The sequence below is a fragment of the Schistocerca americana genome, unplaced genomic scaffold (assembly GCF_021461395.2).
Source record: "Schistocerca americana isolate TAMUIC-IGC-003095 unplaced genomic scaffold, iqSchAmer2.1 HiC_scaffold_147, whole genome shotgun sequence".
Classification (NCBI taxonomy): domain Eukaryota; kingdom Metazoa; phylum Arthropoda; class Insecta; order Orthoptera; family Acrididae; genus Schistocerca; species Schistocerca americana.
Window position 1 is genome coordinate 114,853 of NW_025725554.1, and position 16,721 is coordinate 131,573.

General features: G+C 48.4%; 22 non-coding genes across 22 annotated transcripts; all 22 read right to left on the reverse strand.

Annotated features, from left to right (window-relative positions):
- Window positions 1–273: 273 nt before the first annotated feature.
- On the reverse strand, window positions 274–346 carry Trnak-cuu. Its single transcript has one exon. It is a non-coding gene; the product is annotated as a tRNA-Lys (tRNA).
- Window positions 347–798: 452 nt separating this feature from the next.
- Window positions 799–871, reverse strand: Trnar-ucg. Its single transcript has one exon. It is a non-coding gene; the product is annotated as a tRNA-Arg (tRNA).
- Window positions 872–1,367: 496 nt separating this feature from the next.
- On the reverse strand, window positions 1,368–1,439 carry Trnat-agu. Its single transcript has one exon. It is a non-coding gene; the product is annotated as a tRNA-Thr (tRNA).
- Window positions 1,440–1,776: 337 nt separating this feature from the next.
- On the reverse strand, window positions 1,777–1,849 carry Trnak-cuu. Its single transcript has one exon. It is a non-coding gene; the product is annotated as a tRNA-Lys (tRNA).
- Window positions 1,850–2,301: 452 nt separating this feature from the next.
- Trnar-ucg lies at window positions 2,302–2,374 on the reverse strand. The gene has a single exon. It is a non-coding gene; the product is annotated as a tRNA-Arg (tRNA).
- A 500-nt stretch (window positions 2,375–2,874) lies between these two features.
- Window positions 2,875–2,946, reverse strand: Trnat-agu. Its single transcript has one exon. It is a non-coding gene; the product is annotated as a tRNA-Thr (tRNA).
- Window positions 2,947–3,283: 337 nt separating this feature from the next.
- On the reverse strand, window positions 3,284–3,356 carry Trnak-cuu. The gene has a single exon. It is a non-coding gene; the product is annotated as a tRNA-Lys (tRNA).
- Window positions 3,357–3,808: 452 nt separating this feature from the next.
- Window positions 3,809–3,881, reverse strand: Trnar-ucg. The gene has a single exon. It is a non-coding gene; the product is annotated as a tRNA-Arg (tRNA).
- Window positions 3,882–9,906: 6,025 nt separating this feature from the next.
- Trnak-cuu lies at window positions 9,907–9,979 on the reverse strand. The gene has a single exon. It is a non-coding gene; the product is annotated as a tRNA-Lys (tRNA).
- A 452-nt stretch (window positions 9,980–10,431) lies between these two features.
- Trnar-ucg lies at window positions 10,432–10,504 on the reverse strand. Its single transcript has one exon. It is a non-coding gene; the product is annotated as a tRNA-Arg (tRNA).
- Window positions 10,505–11,004: 500 nt separating this feature from the next.
- Trnat-agu lies at window positions 11,005–11,076 on the reverse strand. Its single transcript has one exon. It is a non-coding gene; the product is annotated as a tRNA-Thr (tRNA).
- Window positions 11,077–11,413: 337 nt separating this feature from the next.
- On the reverse strand, window positions 11,414–11,486 carry Trnak-cuu. The gene has a single exon. It is a non-coding gene; the product is annotated as a tRNA-Lys (tRNA).
- A 452-nt stretch (window positions 11,487–11,938) lies between these two features.
- Window positions 11,939–12,011, reverse strand: Trnar-ucg. The gene has a single exon. It is a non-coding gene; the product is annotated as a tRNA-Arg (tRNA).
- A 496-nt stretch (window positions 12,012–12,507) lies between these two features.
- Trnat-agu lies at window positions 12,508–12,579 on the reverse strand. The gene has a single exon. It is a non-coding gene; the product is annotated as a tRNA-Thr (tRNA).
- Window positions 12,580–12,916: 337 nt separating this feature from the next.
- Trnak-cuu lies at window positions 12,917–12,989 on the reverse strand. Its single transcript has one exon. It is a non-coding gene; the product is annotated as a tRNA-Lys (tRNA).
- Window positions 12,990–13,441: 452 nt separating this feature from the next.
- Trnar-ucg lies at window positions 13,442–13,514 on the reverse strand. The gene has a single exon. It is a non-coding gene; the product is annotated as a tRNA-Arg (tRNA).
- A 500-nt stretch (window positions 13,515–14,014) lies between these two features.
- On the reverse strand, window positions 14,015–14,086 carry Trnat-agu. The gene has a single exon. It is a non-coding gene; the product is annotated as a tRNA-Thr (tRNA).
- A 337-nt stretch (window positions 14,087–14,423) lies between these two features.
- Window positions 14,424–14,496, reverse strand: Trnak-cuu. The gene has a single exon. It is a non-coding gene; the product is annotated as a tRNA-Lys (tRNA).
- A 452-nt stretch (window positions 14,497–14,948) lies between these two features.
- On the reverse strand, window positions 14,949–15,021 carry Trnar-ucg. Its single transcript has one exon. It is a non-coding gene; the product is annotated as a tRNA-Arg (tRNA).
- A 496-nt stretch (window positions 15,022–15,517) lies between these two features.
- On the reverse strand, window positions 15,518–15,589 carry Trnat-agu. Its single transcript has one exon. It is a non-coding gene; the product is annotated as a tRNA-Thr (tRNA).
- A 337-nt stretch (window positions 15,590–15,926) lies between these two features.
- Trnak-cuu lies at window positions 15,927–15,999 on the reverse strand. Its single transcript has one exon. It is a non-coding gene; the product is annotated as a tRNA-Lys (tRNA).
- Window positions 16,000–16,451: 452 nt separating this feature from the next.
- Window positions 16,452–16,524, reverse strand: Trnar-ucg. Its single transcript has one exon. It is a non-coding gene; the product is annotated as a tRNA-Arg (tRNA).
- Between the last annotated feature and the right edge of the window lie 197 nt (window positions 16,525–16,721).

The window sequence follows — 16,721 nt, forward strand, 5'->3', positions numbered from 1 at the left end:
ACAACACTTCATATTACCGACTAATATTTGCAGCTATGGCGCACCATTACTGCTTGGCTACACATCTCACACGTAACCGATGTGCTCTCCAACCAACACCACTTACATTTCAGAACATGTCTTTGACACATGTCTACGAAATCACCTTCACCTTCAGATACACTTCCTTGCGACTGATGGAGACGTAGGCAAAGTTTTAAGTTGCTATTTCCATTACGTCACATTGATCAGAGAAACGGTAATTTACATCTGCAGCGGAACAAAATTACGTTCCGCCCAGCGTGGGGCTCGAACCCACGACCCTGAGATTAAGAGTCTCATGCTCTACCGACTGAGCTAGCCGGGCTGCGTCGGTGACTACGTGTCGGGTCGCACGACACACAGTTCTCGTTTCGGTGGGGTGGTCCCATACAGAATCTCTCCATGCTGCCTAATGTTTTCCTAGCGTCACACACGTCACGTACTTCAGTTTTATTTCATAATCATTTCTGAGAGGTACAGGAATTGCATGAAAACCTGCAGCGCTAGTGGTGTCAAAATTAACACACATATTTGATTTGACTCAGAAGCCGAACGGGTTACTTTCCGACGCTGTCTTAGATGCGCAAATGCCAGCCAAAACTCGCGGTGACGGCACTCAGCCGACCATTTCGCTAGATAACACCGTTCTGGCTGTGTGTGTATCAAGCTCAAGTGCATCTCCAAGCAGGAAATGGACAACAGCAACATTCAGACGATTTCGTACTGCTCAATAGCTACACTAAAACGGTGTGTTTCTTTTGCAGAATTGGAAAAACACGACCGTGACAGGATTCGAACCTGCAATCTTCGGATCCGAAGTCCGACGCCTTATCCATTAGGCCACACGGTCACTGGCCGCCAAGTATTCCTTACATTCGTGTCATCTCGAAACGCTCATACCGCTGAGGAATTGTGTTTTCGTTCTACACAGCCGCTGCCTCTTGCTGCTTCCCACCCATTCGTTACATGCAAGCCTTTACGAGACCGACCAAGTAGAGATTGGGAATCAAGACCACACACTTTGTGCATTCGAAATCGAAGGCAGGGCGTCCCTCGCCGCATTTGCTACGATGGCGATTTGCTACTTCTGCAGAAGCGGCGGCGTCGACGACGACGACGACGCTCGCGAGAGGCTCTGTGATATTTGAAAAACACATGTAAAAAATATAGTCAGACTGCCGCCTCCCACCCTACGCTGTACCGCTTTGGAAAATGCTTTATCTGCGACATTCGCCTCAATCACATCTGAGAGTAATTCTAAATAAAACACCTGTTGCTAATTGTTCGTCGTTCCAGACACTGCTTGCTATACGGCCACGACGCGCAACTGATTTCGAAAATTCGTTTGCCTCCTGTGAGGATCGAACTCACGACCCCTGGTTTACTAGACCAGTGCTCTGCCACTGAGCTAAAGAGGCGCGGCCTAGCGGTAGTTTTGCGTACTTCGTGCTTACGCTCGTCTGGATCATCAGGCTTAAGCTGACAACACTTCATATTACCGACTAATATTTGCAGCTATGGCGCACCATTACTGCTTGGCTACACATCTCACACGTAACCGATGTGCTCTCCAACCAACACCACTTACATTTCAGAACATGTCTTTGACACATGTCTACGAAATCACCTTCACCTTCAGATACACTTCCTTGCGACTGATGGAGACGTAGGCAAAGTTTTAAGTTGCTATTTCCATTACGTCACATTGATCAGAGAAACGGTAATTTACATCTGCAGCGGAACAAAATTACGTTCCGCCCAGCGTGGGGCTCGAACCCACGACCCTGAGATTAAGAGTCTCATGCTCTACCGACTGAGCTAGCCGGGCTGCGTCGGTGACTACGTGTCGGGTCGCACGACACACAGTTCTCGTTTCGGTGGGGTGGTCCCATACAGAATCTCTCCATGCTGCCTAATGTTTTCCTAGCGTCACACACGTCACGTACTTCAGTTTTATTTCATAATCATTTCTGAGAGGTACAGGAATTGCATGAAAACCTGCAGCGCTAGTGGTGTCAAAATTAACACACATATTTGATTTGACTCAGAAGCCGAACGGGTTACTTTCCGACGCTGTCTTAGATGCGCAAATGCCAGCCAAAACTCGCGGTGACGGCACTCAGCCGACCATTTCGCTAGATAACACCGTTCTGGCTGTGTGTGTATCAAGCTCAAGTGCATCTCCAAGCAGGAAATGGACAACAGCAACATTCAGACGATTTCGTACTGCTCAATAGCTACACTAAAACGGTGTGTTTCTTTTGCAGAATTGGAAAAACACGACCGTGACAGGATTCGAACCTGCAATCTTCGGATCCGAAGTCCGACGCCTTATCCATTAGGCCACACGGTCACTGGCCGCCAAGTATTCCTTACATTCGTGTCATCTCGAAACGCTCATACCGCTGAGGAATTGTGTTTTCGTTCTACACAGCCGCTGCCTCTTGCTGCTTCCCACCCATTCGTTACATGCAAGCCTTTACGAGACCGACCAAGTAGAGATTGGGAATCAAGACCACACACTTTGTGCATTCGAAATCGAAGGCAGGGCGTCCCTCGCCGCATTTGCTACGATGGCGATTTGCTACTTCTGCAGAAGCGGCGGCGTCGACGACGACGACGACGACGCTCGCGAGAGGCTCTGTGATATTTGAAAAACACATGTAAAAAATATAATTCAGACTGCCGCCTCCCACCCTACGCTGTACCGCTTTGGAAAATGCTTTATCTGCGACATTCGCCTCAATCACATCTGAGAGTAATTCTAAATAAAACACCTGTTGCTAATTGTTCGTCGTTCCAGACACTGCTTGCTATACGGCCACGACGCGCAACTGATTTCGAAAATTCGTTTGCCTCCTGTGAGGATCGAACTCACGACCCCTGGTTTACTAGACCAGTGCTCTGCCACTGAGCTAAAGAGGCGCGGCCTAGCGGTAGTTTTGCGTACTTCGTGCTTACGCTCGTCTGGATCATCAGGCTTAAGCTGACAACACTTCATATTACCGACTAATATTTGCAGCTATGGCGCACCATTACTGCTTGGCTACACATCTCACACGTAACCGATGTGCTCTCCAACCAACACCACTTACATTTCAGAACATGTCTTTGACACATGTCTACGAAATCACCTTCACCTTCAGATACACTTCCTTGCGACTGATGGAGACGTAGGCAAAGTTTTAAGTTGCTATTTCCATTACGTCACATTGATCAGAGAAACGGTAATTTACATCTGCAGCGGAACAAAATTACGTTCCGCCCAGCGTGGGGCTCGAACCCACGACCCTGAGATTAAGAGTCTCATGCTCTACCGACTGAGCTAGCCGGGCTGCGTCGGTGACTACGTGTCGGGTCGCACGACACACAGTTCTCGTTTCGGTGGGGTGGTCCCATACAGAATCTCTCCATGCTGCCTAATGTTTTCCTAGCGTCACACACGTCACGTACTTCAGTTTTATTTCATAATCATTTCTGAGAGGTACAGGAATTGCATGAAAACCTGCAGCGCTAGTGGTGTCAAAATTAACACACATATTTGATTTGACTCAGAAGCCGAACGGGTTACTTTCCGACGCTGTCTTAGATGCGCAAATGCCAGCCAAAACTCGCGGTGACGGCACTCAGCCGACCATTTCGCTAGATAACACCGTTCTGGCTGTGTGTGTATCAAGCTCAAGTGCATCTCCAAGCAGGAAATGGACAACAGCAACATTCAGACGATTTCGTACTGCTCAATAGCTACACTAAAACGGTGTGTTTCTTTTGCAGAATTGGAAAAACACGACCGTGACAGGATTCGAACCTGCAATCTTCGGATCCGAAGTCCGACGCCTTATCCATTAGGCCACACGGTCACTGGCCGCCAAGTATTCCTTACATTCGTGTCATCTCGAAACGCTCATACCGCTGAGGAATTGTGTTTTCGTTCTACACAGCCGCTGCCTCTTGCTGCTTCCCACCCATTCGTTACATGCAAGCCTTTACGAGACCGACCAAGTAGAGATTGGGAATCAAGACCACACACTTTGTGCATTCGAAATCGAAGGCAGGGCGTCCCTCGCCGCATTTGCTACGATGGCGATTTGCTACTTCTGCAGAAGCGGCGGCGTCGACGACGACGACGACGACGACGCTCGCGAGAGGCTCTGTGATATTTGAAAAACACATGTAAAAAATATAATTCAGACTGCCGCCTCCCACCCTACGCTGTACCGCTTTGGAAAATGCTTTATCTGCGACATTCGCCTCAATCACATCTGAGAGTAATTCTAAATAAAACACCTGTTGCTAATTGTTCGTCGTTCCAGACACTGCTTGCTATACGGCCACGACGCGCAACTGATTTCGAAAATTCGTTTGCCTCCTGTGAGGATCGAACTCACGACCCCTGGTTTACTAGACCAGTGCTCTGCCACTTTTTTTTTTTTTTTTTTTTTAGGAATCAGTGCCTGTCGCTGTCGAAGTTCTCTTATTGTTTAATCTGTAGGGCCGGCCGTTGACGAGGAACGGTACCAATGAAGAGTGAGGAGGTGTTATCCAACACCTTGCTTTTCAAAAATAATGGCGATCATGTTTCCAAAATTTTTTTTGACTGCGGAGAACCGCGTCATTTGCCACTGTGCTGTTCGCATGTAAGTTTCAAAACTTACGAGATCGTCGTCGCCATTGTGGCAAATAACATATGTCACATAGTGTCCCAGTAGCCACATCACAGTGTTGTTCTTGGTCGCAGGATAATATTTGGTGTCTGGCCAGAGGAGGAAATCGGTGGAGTGACTGGCCGCACTGCTGCGAGTTAAGAGACCCAAACGTTGTTGCACCCATTTCCAGTTAAGTAGATGGCCACCGCATGTAAATCTGTGGCGTAAGGTGTCGACCAGGCCACAACGCGCACATCGATCACTGTCTTGTAAGCCTATGCGGTGCAACCGTTCATTTGTGGGGATAACACTATTAACAACCTGATACCACGTGGATGCCACAACGGAAGTATGGATGGATAAACTGATGTTGTGCCAGACTATATTCCATTGGACACTTGGGTGTTTGATTTCCATGGGGTGGTGTATCATAGTTCGATGCCATCTGTCGAGCAGAACCTTTGCCGATAAATCCGACCTGTGAACAACGGCGCCCCCGATGTAACTTACTTCGAGATAATAGTACCGGACATGTTTTAGTTGAAAATTGATGTGTCCTACAGCAGTGGGTGGACGGAGATCTATAGGACGTAAAATGTGAAAGAGCCAATGAGTGATACTGAGTGGTTCCTTCCTCAACAACATGGTAATGCGTTTGATGTACAAGGCCGTACACTTCCTGTCGATGTCTGGTAAATTGAGTCCTCCAGCCTTCCGTGGCATGGTCAATGTGGTATATTTCGATTTAAAAATGTTCCCTTTCCAGAGAAAATAGTTGGAGATTTTCATAAGTCGCTTCGCCTGTAACGTGGGAATCGGAAAAATTTGGGCCATGTAGTAGGCTTTACTGAAAATGTAAGTGTCGAGGAGACGAATTCGTTGAAGCAGGTTGATAGACCGCCAGTTGTTTTCGCGAATAGCGCCGTGCATGGAATCGGCGATCCGCCGCCAATTTTTGGCACACATTTTCAGTGGGCATCGATCGACAATCATACCTAAGGTTGTGTGGGTTTCCGCAGTTTGTGCCCACGGGACGGTTACGTTTGCCAATCCACGGATTTTGACGAATCTGCATTTATCGGTGTTGATTCGTGCTCCAGAGACACGGCAGTAGTCATCAATTTCGGACTTAAGGATGGGTATTTCTTCTTCGGCCCGTATTAAAACCCCGACATCATCGGCGTAAGCGCGAACCACAAAAGAAGGACCGGTCGTGGTCAGGCCGGTCAGTTTATCGTCGACGGAGCGTAGGAATGGTTCGAGCGCCAGCACGAACAAGAGCATGGAGAGGGGGCTCCCCTGCGGGACCCCTCTTTGAATCTCGATAGGCTGCGTGAGCTGTCCATTGACGCTAACCTTTGTTGTGATACCAGTTATCAGGTGTCGTATGACGGCAACAACGCATTCATTGAATCCACAATGCTGCAGGAAACGCATGAGATAATCATGACTCACACGATCGAATGCTTTAGAAAAGTCAAGAAATAAGAGTGCACAGTTCACGTTAGTCACCGATGCTATTGAAATAATGTCTCTATATTCCGACACGGGTGTCATAATGGACCGACCAGGGAAACAGGATTGATGATTTTGGACCACCTTTTTCACCACCGCCGTTAGTCTGCTATGTAGTGCTCTGGCAAAAGTTTTATAATCGAAATTGAGTAGAGTTATCGGACGATAATGATCAAGATCTTTCCGGTGTTTGCGTTTGGGAATCAAGACAGTTCTGCCTTCCTTGAGGTCTACTGGCAAGGGAGTCCCGCGCATCACCTCGTTGAGGACTGTTGTAAAGGCTTGTCCAATGAGAGGCCAGAAGCGCACATAGAATTCTTTCGGCAGCCCATCAGGGCCGGGGGATTTTTGTGACGGGGAACTAGTGATCAGGTCCAGGACGTCATCCGCATCAAAATCTTGCAATATCGCGCAGTTATCGGCGTGCGTGACTTCTGAAGGTGGAGTACAGAAAGCCACAGTGTCAACAGTCCCACGGGTAGCACATTGCGAGTACAGTTGAGTAAAATATTCGGCAACGGCGCGAAGGATATCCCTCTGATGAGTGAGGAGGACCCCATCAGCGGTCTCAAGTTCCTCAATAAACGTTCTCTGGCGGTTCGCACGGTGCTTGATAAGGTGGTACAGGGACGTGACTTCGTCTTCCTGGAGCGACTTAGTGTGAGCTTTGGTCTGCAGCCCCGCAAGTTGTGTACGCTTTATGGCTAGTAGTTTGGCCTTGATTTTCTTGATCCCTTCCAAGTTCGTATTCGTTACGGTTACTTGCGTATACAACTCCCGCAATACCGTCTGGTAAAAATCGATGGTTCGTTTGGTATCCTGGGCTCGTTGCCAGCCATAATTTTTCAGAGTTTGTCTCATCCTCCGTTTGACTACCTCATTCCACCAGGCGATATTGGTAGCGTACTTACAACGTCGCTTGAGACAGTCCGTCCACGTCGCATGAATAACATCTTGTATGTAATTATCCGTCAGGAGAGAAACATTGAGGCTCCATTGATTCCGGAATCGGTGAGTCCGTTGTCTGTCTAAACTGATCGTTACGGAAAGGGCACAATGGTCTGAAAAGCTAGCTGGAATGACATCCGTGTCGAGAACACGATGGCAGATATTCTCCGTGACGTACAACCGATCAAGGCGGCTGCATGCCGTCGAAGTAAAGTACGTAAATTTAACCTTAGTGGGGTTCTTGAGTTCCCATGTATCCTGCATTCGCAGATGACGTACCAGATCATGCAATTCCCGACAGTAATTGAAGTTCGGAGACTGATCTTTTCGATTGAGGACACAATTGAAGTCGCCACTAAGGATGAATTGTGATGGGTTCCGTCGCAACAAATAGATGATGTCTTCTTTGAAAAATTTGGCTCTGTCGGATTTGCGAGTTGAACCAGACGGTGCGTAGATGTTCACTATGGTGACGTCAAAAATTTGACAGGCAATACCTCTACCACACTCGAGTATTTCAATACTTCGAACAGGGATGCCCTCGCGTAATAAAATGGCTGTGCCGGTGCTCGTGTCTTTCGTTACATTTGCTATCGTATGAAAACCAGGGACGGTGAGACTTAACATAGACACTTCCTGTAGGAGTACAACATCGGCTTCAGAGTCGTAGATAAACTGTCGCAACAACGCTGTTTTCAAAGCTGAAGTGATCTTGTTAATATTAAGAGACAGAAATTTATATGCCTGGGTCGTGCCCATCGAAGGAGGAAGAAAGCTGCATTGCATTAGCGGCCCAGTCCATCGCACCGTCAGATTGCGAATTTACAGTGCCAGGTTCGCGTCCAGATTCCGCGGCTCCTTTGTTCGGAGTCTTTCTTCGGGCCGCGGAGACATTTGGTTTGGGTTTAGTTTTCCGTCGTCCACCAGTCGGGAGTTCCATGGCAGAAGGTGGGGTGGGCGGATCATGACTGAAATCGGCAGTCGGAGTGCCGGCTTCCTCCACTGTAGCTAACTCGTGCGAAATCGCGGCGGCAGAAAGCAAGGTGTGTTTGTTTGTATTCACACGGTCTGTTGGTAAACAGTCTTCCGGCCTCTCAGGTTGGTTGTGTTCAGCGACGGGCAGGTTGGTGGTTACAACGGTCTCCGGACCAACGTCCTCGTCGGGTGTCTGTAGAGCCGACATCGGACGGTCGTCCACTTGTTGGGCATCCAAGTCGTGTAGTGGCGGGCCGGCCGGCGCCGTCACAACAGTCAGCTGTAAACACTGGTCGACACCGTTGTTGACCGACGCCGCCGGGGAAGCAGCGGCGTCGGAGCCCTCACCTTTGCTGTCCACGGCAAGGGATTCCTGCGAGGGAGGGTTCGCGTCCGTGACAGATATCTGGTCGTTGGCCGACAACTCTTCATCAGTTCCACTATCGTCACAGGTACGGCGTCGTTTGTTACCGACCGATAACGTTGTGCTGACAGCAAGTGGAAGCTTCTCGCTCTTTTGTGCTAAAGGCGGGAAGGACTCGTTACTAAGATCGGGTTCAACAGCCTCTGACGTACTGTGTTGCAAAGTTGTCTCCCCCAACTTCTGATGTTGGGTCATAATATCAGCTAGTGTCAACCTCTGGCGTTTTTGTAAGGAGTTTTTAAGCACGAAAACACGCCGAGGACAATCACTGCGTAAATGACCGCTCTCGTTACAAATATAACAAGTTTCTACTTGCCCACTATAAACGACATGTGCTTTATAGCCACAGACCACGATATTCGAGGGAATATTAACTTTAATGCTCATATCAACAGAACGAACCCCACTGTAGCATTGCAATTTGTGTTGGCTAGACCATTTTTCCATTCTGATTTGTCGAATATCACCGTATTTAGCAAGAACATCCTTCAACAGGTAATCGTCAACTTCTGGTGGCAAATTGAATACCCGAACCTGCTTATATTCTACATCAGCATTGGTGATTATCACGGTACTCACCGACTGGTCTCGATGATGGAATTCCGCCTTTCCTCCAGTTTTCTGCAAGATTTTCTCCAGTTGCAACGGAGTGAGAAACTTGACAAAGAAACAGTAATCCGCCATATCATAGTACGCTGTGTGAACCTGGTCGGACGTTATCCCAATTATATCCACAATCCAATCATGAATTTCCAGGGAGCTTGGTTGCACACGACGCGATGCCTTGTCAAACTCAAAACACAATGTATTCTTTCGGGGAACCGATTTAGCCATAACTGTAACGATAAGCGGCCGAAACCGCTAGTAAGATAAACAAGACGACGAGAACAGACAAAAACTCAAAATACCACGAGAAAACGCACAATCACAGACACAAGAAACGATCAAAACACGGCTTGCGGCGCTACGACGGCACGGAAGTTTAAGCACGTCCGATCGCTGTCGCGGCTCAAGCGCAACTGCCACTGAGCTAAAGAGGCGCGGCCTAGCGGTAGTTTTGCGTACTTCGTGCTTACGCTCGTCTGGATCATCAGGCTTAAGCTGACAACACTTCATATTACCGACTAATATTTGCAGCTATGGCGCACCATTACTGCTTGGCTACACATCTCACACGTAACCGATGTGCTCTCCAACCAACACCACTTACATTTCAGAACATGTCTTTGACACATGTCTACGAAATCACCTTCACCTTCAGATACACTTCCTTGCGACTGATGGAGACGTAGGCAAAGTTTTAAGTTGCTATTTCCATTACGTCACATTGATCAGAGAAACGGTAATTTACATCTGCAGCGGAACAAAATCACGTTCCGCCCAGCGTGGGGCTCGAACCCACGACCCTGAGATTAAGAGTCTCATGCTCTACCGACTGAGCTAGCCGGGCTGCGTCGGTGACTACGTGTCGGGTCGCACGACACACAGTTCTCGTTTCGGTGGGGTGGTCCCATACAGAATCTCTCCATGCTGCCTAATGTTTTCCTAGCGTCACACACGTCACGTACTTCAGTTTTATTTCATAATCATTTCTGAGAGGTACAGGAATTGCATGAAAACCTGCAGCGCTAGTGGTGTCAAAATTAACACACATATTTGATTTGACTCAGAAGCCGAACGGGTTACTTTCCGACGCTGTCTTAGATGCGCAAATGCCAGCCAAAACTCGCGGTGACGGCACTCAGCCGACCATTTCGCTAGATAACACCGTTCTGGCTGTGTGTGTATCAAGCTCAAGTGCATCTCCAAGCAGGAAATGGACAACAGCAACATTCAGACGATTTCGTACTGCTCAATAGCTACACTAAAACGGTGTGTTTCTTTTGCAGAATTGGAAAAACACGACCGTGACAGGATTCGAACCTGCAATCTTCGGATCCGAAGTCCGACGCCTTATCCATTAGGCCACACGGTCACTGGCCGCCAAGTATTCCTTACATTCGTGTCATCTCGAAACGCTCATACCGCTGAGGAATTGTGTTTTCGTTCTACACAGCCGCTGCCTCTTGCTGCTTCCCACCCATTCGTTACATGCAAGCCTTTACGAGACCGACCAAGTAGAGATTGGGAATCAAGACCACACACTTTGTGCATTCGAAATCGAAGGCAGGGCGTCCCTCGCCGCATTTGCTACGATGGCGATTTGCTACTTCTGCAGAAGCGGCGGCGTCGACGACGACGACGACGACGCTCGCGAGAGGCTCTGTGATATTTGAAAAACACATGTAAAAAATATAATTCAGACTGCCGCCTCCCACCCTACGCTGTACCGCTTTGGAAAATGCTTTATCTGCGACATTCGCCTCAATCACATCTGAGAGTAATTCTAAATAAAACACCTGTTGCTAATTGTTCGTCGTTCCAGACACTGCTTGCTATACGGCCACGACGCGCAACTGATTTCGAAAATTCGTTTGCCTCCTGTGAGGATCGAACTCACGACCCCTGGTTTACTAGACCAGTGCTCTGCCACTGAGCTAAAGAGGCGCGGCCTAGCGGTAGTTTTGCGTACTTCGTGCTTACGCTCGTCTGGATCATCAGGCTTAAGCTGACAACACTTCATATTACCGACTAATATTTGCAGCTATGGCGCACCATTACTGCTTGGCTACACATCTCACACGTAACCGATGTGCTCTCCAACCAACACCACTTACATTTCAGAACATGTCTTTGACACATGTCTACGAAATCACCTTCACCTTCAGATACACTTCCTTGCGACTGATGGAGACGTAGGCAAAGTTTTAAGTTGCTATTTCCATTACGTCACATTGATCAGAGAAACGGTAATTTACATCTGCAGCGGAACAAAATTACGTCCCGCCCAGCGTGGGGCTCGAACCCACGACCCTGAGATTAAGAGTCTCATGCTCTACCGACTGAGCTAGCCGGGCTGCGTCGGTGACTACGTGTCGGGTCGCACGACACACAGTTCTCGTTTCGGTGGGGTGGTCCCATACAGAATCTCTCCATGCTGCCTAATGTTTTCCTAGCGTCACACACGTCACGTACTTCAGTTTTATTTCATAATCATTTCTGAGAGGTACAGGAATTGCATGAAAACCTGCAGCGCTAGTGGTGTCAAAATTAACACACATATTTGATTTGACTCAGAAGCCGAACGGGTTACTTTCCGACGCTGTCTTAGATGCGCAAATGCCAGCCAAAACTCGCGGTGACGGCACTCAGCCGACCATTTCGCTAGATAACACCGTTCTGGCTGTGTGTGTATCAAGCTCAAGTGCATCTCCAAGCAGGAAATGGACAACAGCAACATTCAGACGATTTCGTACTGCTCAATAGCTACACTAAAACGGTGTGTTTCTTTTGCAGAATTGGAAAAACACGACCGTGACAGGATTCGAACCTGCAATCTTCGGATCCGAAGTCCGACGCCTTATCCATTAGGCCACACGGTCACTGGCCGCCAAGTATTCCTTACATTCGTGTCATCTCGAAACGCTCATACCGCTGAGGAATTGTGTTTTCGTTCTACACAGCCGCTGCCTCTTGCTGCTTCCCACCCATTCGTTACATGCAAGCCTTTACGAGACCGACCAAGTAGAGATTGGGAATCAAGACCACACACTTTGTGCATTCGAAATCGAAGGCAGGACGTCCCTCGCCGCATTTGCTACGATGGCGATTTGCTACTTCTGCAGAAGCGGCGGCGTCGACGACGACGACGACGCTCGCGAGAGGCTCTGTGATATTTGAAAAACACATGTAAAAAATATAGTCAGACTGCCGCCTCCCACCCTACGCTGTACCGCTTTGGAAAATGCTTTATCTGCGACATTCGCCTCAATCACATCTGAGAGTAATTCTAAATAAAACACCTGTTGCTAATTGTTCGTCGTTCCAGACACTGCTTGCTATACGGCCACGACGCGCAACTGATTTCGAAAATTCGTTTGCCTCCTGTGAGGATCGAACTCACGACCCCTGGTTTACTAGACCAGTGCTCTGCCACTGAGCTAAAGAGGCGCGGCCTAGCGGTAGTATTGCGTACTTCGTGCTTACGCTCGTCTGGATCATCAGGCTTAAGCTGACAACACTTCATATTACCGACTAATATTTGCAGCTATGGCGCACCATTACTGCTTGGCTACACATCTCACACGTAACCGATGTGCTCTCCAACCAACACCACTTACATTTCAGAACATGTCTTTGACACATGTCTACGAAATCACCTTCACCTTCAGATACACTTCCTTGCGACTGATGGAGACGTAGGCAAAGTTTTAAGTTGCTATTTCCATTACGTCACATTGATCAGAGAAACGGTAATTTACATCTGCAGCGGAACAAAATTACGTTCCGCCCAGCGTGGGGCTCGAACCCACGACCCTGAGATTAAGAGTCTCATGCTCTACCGACTGAGCTAGCCGGGCTGCGTCGGTGACTACGTGTCGGGTCGCACGACACACAGTTCTCGTTTCGGTGGGGTGGTCCCATACAGAATCTCTCCATGCTGCCTAATGTTTTCCTAGCGTCACACACGTCACGTACTTCAGTTTTATTTCATAATCATTTCTGAGAGGTACAGGAATTGCATGAAAACCTGCAGCGCTAGTGGTGTCAAAATTAACACACATATTTGATTTGACTCAGAAGCCGAACGGGTTACTTTCCGACGCTGTCTTAGATGCGCAAATGCCAGCCAAAACTCGCGGTGACGGCACTCAGCCGACCATTTCGCTAGATAACACCGTTCTGGCTGTGTGTGTATCAAGCTCAAGTGCATCTCCAAGCAGGAAATGGACAACAGCAACATTCAGACGATTTCGTACTGCTCAATAGCTACACTAAAACGGTGTGTTTCTTTTGCAGAATTGGAAAAACACGACCGTGACAGGATTCGAACCTGCAATCTTCGGATCCGAAGTCCGACGCCTTATCCATTAGGCCACACGGTCACTGGCCGCCAAGTATTCCTTACATTCGTGTCATCTCGAAACGCTCATACCGCTGAGGAATTGTGTTTTCGTTCTACACAGCCGCTGCCTCTTGCTGCTTCCCACCCATTCGTTACATGCAAGCCTTTACGAGACCGACCAAGTAGAGATTGGGAATCAAGACCACACACTTTGTGCATTCGAAATCGAAGGCAGGGCGTCCCTCGCCGCATTTGCTACGATGGCGATTTGCTACTTCTGCAGAAGCGGCGGCGTCGACGACGACGACGACGACGCTCGCGAGAGGCTCTGTGATATTTGAAAAACACATGTAAAAAATATAATTCAGACTGCCGCCTCCCACCCTACGCTGTACCGCTTTGGAAAATGCTTTATCTGCGACATTCGCCTCAATCACATCTGAGAGTAATTCTAAATAAAACACCTGTTGCTAATTGTTCGTCGTTCCAGACACTGCTTGCTATACGGCCACGACGCGCAACTGATTTCGAAAATTCGTTTGCCTCCTGTGAGGATCGAACTCACGACCCCTGGTTTACTAGACCAGTGCTCTGCCACTGAGCTAAAGAGGCGCGGCCTAGCGGTAGTTTTGCGTACTTCGTGCTTACGCTCGTCTGGATCATCAGGCTTAAGCTGACAACACTTCATATTACCGACTAATATTTGCAGCTATGGCGCACCATTACTGCTTGGCTACACATCTCACACGTAACCGATGTGCTCTCCAACCAACACCACTTACATTTCAGAACATGTCTTTGACACATGTCTACGAAATCACCTTCACCTTCAGATACACTTCCTTGCGACTGATGGAGACGTAGGCAAAGTTTTAAGTTGCTATTTCCATTACGTCACATTGATCAGAGAAACGGTAATTTACATCTGCAGCGGAACAAAATTACGTTCCGCCCAGCGTGGGGCTCGAACCCACGACCCTGAGATTAAGAGTCTCATGCTCTACCGACTGAGCTAGCCGGGCTGCGTCGGTGACTACGTGTCGGGTCGCACGACACACAGTTCTCGTTTCGGTGGGGTGGTCCCATACAGAATCTCTCCATGCTGCCTAATGTTTTCCTAGCGTCACACACGTCACGTACTTCAGTTTTATTTCATAATCATTTCTGAGAGGTACAGGAATTGCATGAAAACCTGCAGCGCTAGTGGTGTCAAAATTAACACACATATTTGATTTGACTCAGAAGCCGAACGGGTTACTTTCCGACGCTGTCTTAGATGCGCAAATGCCAGCCAAAACTCGCGGTGACGGCACTCAGCCGACCATTTCGCTAGATAACACCGTTCTGGCTGTGTGTGTATCAAGCTCAAGTGCATCTCCAAGCAGGAAATGGACAACAGCAACATTCAGACGATTTCGTACTGCTCAATAGCTACACTAAAACGGTGTGTTTCTTTTGCAGAATTGGAAAAACACGACCGTGACAGGATTCGAACCTGCAATCTTCGGATCCGAAGTCCGACGCCTTATCCATTAGGCCACACGGTCACTGGCCGCCAAGTATTCCTTACATTCGTGTCATCTCGAAACGCTCATACCGCTGAGGAATTGTGTTTTCGTTCTACACAGCCGCTGCCTCTTGCTGCTTCCCACCCATTCGTTACATGCAAGCCTTTACGAGACCGACCAAGTAGAGATTGGGAATCAAGACCACACACTTTGTGCATTCGAAATCGAAGGCAGGGCGTCCCTCGCCGCATTTGCTACGATGGCGATTTGCTACTTCTGCAGAAGCGGCGGCGTCGACGACGACGACGACGCTCGCGAGAGGCTCTGTGATATTTGAAAAACACATGTAAAAAATATAGTCAGACTGCCGCCTCCCACCCTACGCTGTACCGCTTTGGAAAATGCTTTATCTGCGACATTCGCCTCAATCACATCTGAGAGTAATTCTAAATAAAACACCTGTTGCTAATTGTTCGTCGTTCCAGACACTGCTTGCTATACGGCCACGACGCGCAACTGATTTCGAAAATTCGTTTGCCTCCTGTGAGGATCGAACTCACGACCCCTGGTTTACTAGACCAGTGCTCTGCCACTGAGCTAAAGAGGCGCGGCCTAGCGGTAGTTTTGCGTACTTCGTGCTTACGCTCGTCTGGATCATCAGGCTTAAGCTGACAACACTTCATATTACCGACTAATATTTGCAGCTATGGCGCACCATTACTGCTTGGCTACACATCTCACACGTAACCGATGTGCTCTCCAACCAACACCACTTACATTTCAGAACATGTCTTTGACACATGTCTACGAAATCACCTTCACCTTCAGATACACTTCCTTGCGACTGATGGAGACGTAGGCAAAGTTTTAAGTTGCTATTTCCATTACGTCACATTGATCAGAGAAACGGTAATTTACATCTGCAGCGGAACAAAATTACGTTCCGCCCAGCGTGGGGCTCGAACCCACGACCCTGAGATTAAGAGTCTCATGCTCTACCGACTGAGCTAGCCGGGCTGCGTCGGTGACTACGTGTCGGGTCGCACGACACACAGTTCTCGTTTCGGTGGGGTGGTCCCATACAGAATCTCTCCATGCTGCCTAATGTTTTCCTAGCGTCACACACGTCACGTACTTCAGTTTTATTTCATAATCATTTCTGAGAGGTACAGGAATTGCATGAAAACCTGCAGCGCTAGTGGTGTCAAAATTAACACACATATTTGATTTGACTCAGAAGCCGAACGGGTTACTTTCCGACGCTGTCTTAGATGCGCAAATGCCAGCCAAAACTCGCGGTGACGGCACTCAGCCGACCATTTCGCTAGATAACACCGTTCTGGCTGTGTGTGTATCAAGCTCAAGTGCATCTCCAAGCAGGAAATGGACAACAGCAACATTCAGACGATTTCGTACTGCTCAATAGCTACACTAAAACGGTGTGTTTCTTTTGCAGAATTGGAAAAACACGACCGTGACAGGATTCGAACCTGCAATCTTCGGATCCGAAGTCCGACGCCTTATCCATTAGGCCACACGGTCACTGGCCGCCAAGTATTCCTTACATTCGTGTCATCTCGAAACGCTCATACCGCTGAGGAATTGTGTTTTCGTTCTACACAGCCGCTGCCTCTTGCTGCTTCCCACCCATTCGTTACATGCAAGCCTTTACGAGACCGACCAAGTAGAGATTGGGAATCAAGACCACACACTTTGTGCATTCGAAATCGAAGGCAGGG